The sequence below is a fragment of the Chiloscyllium plagiosum genome, chromosome 16 (genome assembly GCF_004010195.1).
Source record: "Chiloscyllium plagiosum isolate BGI_BamShark_2017 chromosome 16, ASM401019v2, whole genome shotgun sequence".
NCBI classification, from domain to species: Eukaryota; Metazoa; Chordata; class Chondrichthyes; order Orectolobiformes; family Hemiscylliidae; genus Chiloscyllium; species Chiloscyllium plagiosum.
Genome location: NC_057725.1, coordinates 71,785,812 through 71,793,512, shown reverse-complemented (window position 1 = coordinate 71,793,512; position 7,701 = coordinate 71,785,812).

Here is a 7,701-nt window from a genome sequence, read left to right as displayed (position 1 = left end):
TCTTCTGGAGAGGCCTGCACATGGACGGCTCCAGAGAGATTGTTTATATACGGAGCTGTGGAGAGGCCTACACATGGACGGCTCCGGAGAGATTTTGATTAATTCCCAAAGCTGAAAGCTGGATGTTGGATTATTTGAGGATCACATTTCTCTCATTTGTTCAGTTAAGTGTTTCATTTATTTTTAATATTAATATTACTTTTATTTACTTTGGTTTTGCATGCTCCGTGTGAAACCTGTGCATAAGGAAAGTCAATTTATTTTTAGACAAAAGGTGCTATTGAGAGCTGCTTCGTTTTAGAGTTAATGTCATTGAAGACATACAGGAGACACTGAGTGTGATGACGAGTAGATTTAGAGAAGTGATTACACAGCAGGATCAGTCAGATGGGCGATTAACTGTCAGGAAATGGAAAAGGGTAGTTCAGAAATGTCCTGCGGCTATTCCCCTCTCTGTTCTGTTTCAGGTGCTGTTGAAAGAGATAGTCTCTCAGAGGTAAATAGAAATAGTAGCCAGAACTTGGGCACTAAGAATGAATCTTATATTAAACAGGTTTGTCAAGATTTAAAAGAATATTTCTTATCGTGGGCTCAGCTGTCAGGAGCACAGACAGGATATTCTGCAGCAGTGACGGTGAATCTAGGAGAGAATGTTACTTTTTTGGTGCCAGGTTAAATGAGTTCTCAAAATGTGTGAAGGAGATTGTCAAAGGGGAGAGGAAGAAACCGGACGTATTGTACACATTGGGAGGAATGGTATCGTCAGGGCAAGGGTTAGGGCTTTGCAGAGTGAGTCTTAGAGGTTAGGTAGAAGGTTCCAATACAGAATATCATGCGTAATAATCTCGGGTTTACTTACAATGCCAAGTTCTAATGTGGTAAGAAATAAAAGGAGAGGGCAGATAAATAAATGCCCGAAGAGCTGGTGCAATGTGCAGGGATTCCATTTCATGGATCATTGGGATATCGTCTGAGACAGAAAAGACCTGTTCAAAAACTTGGTTTCACCTGAACTGGAAAGGGAACTATATCCTGCTCGGAAAATCTAATATTTCTAATTCGAGAGCCTGTAAACTTTTAAAGTTGTAATATTGCGTGCAATTCTGTTCTCCTTCCTATCGCAAAAATCTTGTGAAACTTGAAAGGGTTCAGAAAAGATTTACAAGGATGCTGCCAGGGTTGGAGGATTTGAGCTATAGGGAGATGCTGAACAGTCTGGGGCTGTTTTCCCTGGAGCGTCGGAGGCTGAGGAGTGACCTTATAGTGGGTTACAAAATTATGAGGAGCATGGATAGGATAAATAGATAAAGACTTTTCACTGGGATCGGGGAGTCCAAAATTGGAGGCCATAGGTTTAGGGTGAGAGGGGAAAGATATAAAAGAGACCTCAGGAGCAACGTTTTCACTCAGAAGGTGGTACATGTGTGGAATGAGCTGCCAGAGGAAGTGGTGGAGGCTACTACAATTGCAACATTTAATTGCCATTTGGATGGGTAAATGAATAGGAAGGGTTTGGATGGATATGGGCCGGGTGCTGGCAGGTGGGTCAAGATTGGGTTGGGATATCTGGTCAGCATGGTTGGACAGAAGAGTCTGTTTCCATACTGTACATCTCTATGATTCTATGTGGGTGGAGGCTTCCTAAGTAACAACAAACATAGAAAGAAATGTGAGGGCAGTCCTGAAACAGAAAAGGACAAGTTAATTAAAACAAAAAACAAACAGGAGCAAGTCAGAGAACCAAATAATTCAAACAAATTAAACTGACTTTATTCCAGTGCAAGAGGTCTTACAGATCTGGCCGATGAACTCAGGGCATGTATGGGAACATGGGACTGGGCTGTTGTAGTTATTACAGAAAGCTGGTTGAGGCCAGGACAAGACGGGCTGCTCAATGTTCCTGCTTTGAAGTGTTACGGGAAGGATATGGAGAGAAGCAAGACAAGATGGCAAATTAGGTGTGCTGACCATTGGAAATATAGGATAGGGGTATTGCTCCAGGTGGGATCCTCTTCCAAGGTTTGCTGTGGAATTGTTAGGCTGAATGACCTGTTTCCACACTGTAGGGATTCGATGAAGTTCAAGTTATGCTCCTTCTCCAGCTGGAACATTTTGATCCAGGAAAACATTCCTACTCTACTTAGTGTAACTATTACTGAGGGACCTTTTGGTGAAAATCTGTGCTTTGAAATTAGGAATAACAAAGGGATGGTCATCGTCATGGGATTGGACTGTAGGCACCCCAACAGTCAGAAGGAAATTCAGAAGCAAATATTTTGAGCTCTCAAATATATGTAAGAAAAATAAAGTTTTAAAAGTAGGGGATTTGAACTTTCCAAACACAGACTGGGCCTACCAAAGTGTTAAAGGTTTGGATCATGAAGAAATTCTTAAATGTGTTCAAGAAAATTTTCTTTATCTATAAATTAATGTTCCAGCTGGAGAAGGAGCAAAACCTGAACTTCATAGAATCCCTACAGAGTGGAAACAGCTCCTTCAGCCGAACAAGTCCACAGCTAATCTTGGAAGACGATCCCACCTGGACCAATACCCCTATTCTATATTTCCCATGGCTAGCACACCTAATCTGTACATCACTGGATACTTTGGTGTACTGGCCAACCAATCTAACTTGCGCGTCTTTAGACAGTGGAAAAAAAACAGAAACGCACACAGACACAAGGAGAATGGGCAAACCCCACAGAATCTCCATCGCTGCAGGGGAGAATCGAATGTGGTTTTCTCTTGCTTTGAGGCAACAGTGTGAACCACTGAGGCATGGGGCTATACAGCAGCTTTTAGGAAATAAAACAAGGCAAATGACTGAAATGTTAGTCGGGGAACACTTTGGCACGAATAATCATAATACTATCACTTATAAAACAGTTATGGAAATGAATAAGAATTCCACAAAAGTGAAAGATCTTAATTGGAGTAAGGCACATTTTAAGAGTTTAAAAATGAGCTTTGAAAAGTTGATTGGAATAAACTGTTCGCAAATGGGGGGCCTTCAGTCGTGTGATAACGAGAGTTCAGAAGCATAGTGTTCCCGTTAGAGTGAAAGGCAGCGCTGGTAAGATTAGGGAACAATGGATGAACAAAGTTAATTAAGTTGTTGTCAAGAATTTTTTAAAAATAATATAATAGATGCAGACAACTGTGATCTACTGAATCTCATGACGAGTTTAAAGAGTGAAGCGGACTCTTAGGAAGGAAATCATGAAGGCAAAGAACGGATGAGATGGAATGTCAGATAAGATTTGAATATTTTTTTTTAAAAATGATTCTACAAATCCATTAAGAGCAAGAGAGCAAATTGATAGAGGGTAGGCCCCTCTTATAATCAATGAGGTTGCATTTACATTGAAGTTGTGGAGATGGGACAGATATTAAATAAATATTTAGCATCAGTTGTAACTGTTGAGAAAGAAATGGGTATTAGATATCTCAGGGAAATAAGCATTTACGTTTTGATAACAGTTTACATGATGGAAGAGGAAGTGCGAGAGGTCTTAGAAAACATAAATGTACATAAATTCCCAGGACCAGACAAGAGTATCCCAGAACACTTTGGACGGTAGGGAGGAAATTGCGAGACCACAATACAAACATGGGTGAAGAATCAAAGGACTGTACGGTGAAGAATTTTATGTCAGATTACAATGTGACCTTGATCTGATGGGCCAATGGGCTTAGGAGAGGCGAATGATTACTTTAGATAAATGTGAAGTGCGTTCAGTCCTGGTCTCCCTGTGAGATGAAAAATGTTGTTAAACTTGAAAGGGTTCAGAGAAAAATTACAAGGATGTTGCGATGGTTGGAGAATTTGAGCTAAAGGGCGGGGCTAAATAGGCTGTGTCTGTTTTCCCTGGAGTGTCAGAGGCTGAGGGGAGACCTTATAGATGTTTATAAAATCATGACGGGCACAGACAAGGTGAATATAAAGCATTTTCTCTGGGGTTGGGGAGAGAATAATTGGACGGCATAGGTTTAGCGTAAGTGGGGAACATTCGAAAGGGACCTCGGGGGGAAGAATGGAATGAGCTGCTTGAGGAAGTGTTGGAGATTGATAAAATTCCAACATTAAAAGGCATCTGAATGGGTATAGGAATAGGAAGTGTTTAGAGGGAAATGGGCTAAGTGCTAGCAAATGGGACTAGATTATGTTTGGATAACTAGTTGGCATGGACAGGTTGGACTGAAGGCTCTGTTTCCGTGCTGCATGTCTCTTTGACTCGATGGCTCCATGACTTAATTCTATGAAATCTATAATGTCTTTGACTATCACACCATCTGGTAATATTACACTACAACACAACATTTAACATTTTCATAGAGATTTTACAAAACATGATTTATACCAGTCCAAAAAAGCAAATAAATAAATAGGTGACTTTGAAGCATCTTGTAAAGAGTGAGAATGTAAATTTGACAATTTGGAGGACAACATGTCTGTGTGGGTCACTGTGGTCGGTGGATGGTCAGGAAATGGATTTTGTTGAAAGCAATCCAGGAAGTTGGATGAAATTTCGATAAAGTAAATGCATGGAGTTTGCATAATGGTGTCAGACTGATATGGTGCTGGAAAACAAGGGCCACAGGTAACAATAGAATGAATGACTGTGCTTCCCCGATGATGAGCTGTGAGCCTGGGGGATGGCTTTATGAGCTGGTATACAGATGGAAACAATGGAATAAATGACTGCTTTCCCGATAATGAGCTGTGAGACAGGGGGATGGGGTTATGAACTGGTTTACTGAAGGAAACAATCATCTTGGTGATGATGTGGATTGAACTGATCTCAGGCTCCATTTTGAAGCCGCAAGCAAACAGGCTTTATTCAGAGTCAGGTTCCACTGAGCTCAGTGGTGTTTGTGAAAGCCACAAAACGTTTTCACGGAAGTACTGAGGACATCGGTTCATCTCCCACATCCCATTCCCGAGCTTTAGATCCGAACTACTACCGAGCCCTCTGATTAGGCCTTGGATACCCCCATCAACACAGCAGCTGATTGGTGGAAAATAATGAATAAAGAAAGGGAGTAATATCAGTATCAGGTCGGGGGAGCTGCACGGATCTAGGCAAATTTTGCTGAAAATACATTTGTAATCAAAAGATGGAGTGGAAGCTTCTCTTTTTTTTAACTTTTATCCAGCTGTGTGGATCAGAGAATTCCATGAGAAAGAGGGGGCAGGGCCTGATATTGCTGTTCACCCAGCAGTGAACGATGATCCTTTCCTCCAGGTTTTTTATTGTATCCGGGTCACTTGCTGTGAACTGATTGTTGTGGATTTTTTTTTGAGCATACCTAAGCCCTCTTTTGGTTATATTTGTGTTGTTCAGCTTTCTACTGACTGTTGGTCCTTGCAAACAGCAATCTGCACTGGCTTTACTCCTGCAGTCTCTTTCATTTTGTTCCTCAGATGGAGTCTGTCCTTGCCCATGAGTGTTATCATGTTGCTGCTCTCCCTTCTGTTTTCTGTCCATTCCTCACGTGGACTCTTTGTTCCATTATCTGCTGCTTCCCATGTTGGTGCTCAGATACACTGATTTATTAGGAGAAAGTGAGGACTGCAGAGGCTGGAGATCAGAGCTGAAAATGTCTTGCTGGAAAAGCGCAGCAGGTCAGGCAGCCTCCAAGGAGCAGGAGAATGCTCATTCCCGACACGTCGATTTTCCTGCTCCTTGGATGCTGCCTGACCTGCTGAGCTTTTCCAGCAACACGTTTTCAGCTACATGGATTTATTCACCAATTGAATAAATTTTATGACTGGATATTTTACTGCATACTTTAAGTGGGCTATAATTTTATTCTGGGTTACACATAAATTAGTGAATTGGTGCAGCAACTGAGGTTCCGCAGCATATCCACATCTTGTTGAAAGAGATCAAAATCATCCACATAATAACCGGTATCATACATATATAGAATATACACCAGCCAGAGCAGTATGAAGCTGCCAGATATAGCGAAAAGTATAGTCACAGCATTCTTTCTGCTCTCTATCTCTTGGTCATTCTCTATTATTTTCTGACCCCTCAGTCCCTTACGCGCCTTATTGGCTTCGATGATGTGTCTGACGTTAGAACATTGAGAAAAAGAATCAAAATGAATGGAAGCAGTGGTGTTAGAAATGATGAAATATATTTAAAACTCACCCACAAAGGTTCATTAAAGTAACTGTGACGGGTACAACAATACCATGGAACATGTTGATTATCCTTCCAGGTTCAAGTCGAAAATAGTTGGGAATGTTCTTTGTTGAAAAGAAAATACAAATTGTTGCCAGAACTCTCTTTCTGTGCAATACTGAGGATTCATCTGATGAAAACAAATGGCGACAAAGCGATCAAAAGAAAAAGCGACAGTGAACCAGACAGAGCAATCAATTGCAAAGTCGATAAGGGCCACGTTTATGCTACAAAGAGGAGCAATGCTCAGGAAACACCGGGGATAATAATAGGATGAAAACTCAATAAGTATGACGTCAAGAATAATGAACAGGAAATCAGATACAGCCATCGCAACCAGATAGTGAGTGGTGCATCTTGAAAGGCCGCACTTGTCCCTAGACAAAAATACAATCGCCTCGATACTAACTATAAGAGAAAGAAAGAAAGATAAAAGACATGAAGCTACTGATCAAATATTCTCTGCACCTGACGGTTTTAGCACAAAGAAGTTTGTATGTCATATCGACCAAACTATTATAGTTGACACTTTCAAATTAAATATTTTTACGTTTCAAAAATGTAAGGAATCACATGAGGTTCAAAAAACACCCAGGAACATGATGTGTACTCAGTATTTTTGGATTGATCAGTAATTAATTTCTTCTGCTTTACAGGTTACTCTGATGGGCTGGAGTTACTCATAAGACCACAACATCAACACAAAACCACCCGGGTTCAATGAAGAATGAGAGACACAGAACACGGACATTGATTACAAAATTCCTGTACTCATTTGTGGAGTCTCCACAGCTCAGATTGCTTCCAGAATGGCACATCCACACTGTGTAACTATGCTAGAGGGCAGTGAATCCTTCCAGTATTCAGGAATGGATGCCCTTTGTAATGACAATGAAGAAATGAGTAGGCATTGAACTGCTACCCCTGCCAGCTCCCCACCATCCTAACCCCCGCACGCACTTGTACAAGATTCGATATAATGGAAATCTGAAGCATAGAAATTTTCAGCAGGGAATCCAACCACCATTTCCCAAGTTGCAATCAGAAGAATGTTAATATTTGGTAGGGAGTCCTCACACAAACAAAAAGATTGTACACCACAGCCCCCATTCAACTAAAATCTGAATTTATATAGCTTTGGTCATTGCAAATTTCCGGTTTGGAAATTACGAGATGAAACAAAGCTTCCTGCCTGGTGTCCAGGCTCCTGCAGTTCTCCTTGTGAACAGAGATCCTACTCCCAGATTTGGAGCAGAAGCTGGGGCTAGGAATCCCCATAGTTTAAACAGCACTCTCCATGGAGGTCACCAGAATTGTACCCCAGCTTGTTCTGGGAGACCTATACATTGTGCCATTGATTGGTATCAGAGACTGCTTCTGAGTATTCAGTCCAATGCAAAACAGTAGGGGAGATGATGGCTGAATGGTCTTATCATATGAGACTATTAATTCAGAGACCTGGGTCATGTTTTGTGATGCTGGGTTCAATGTCTACTATGACAAAGTG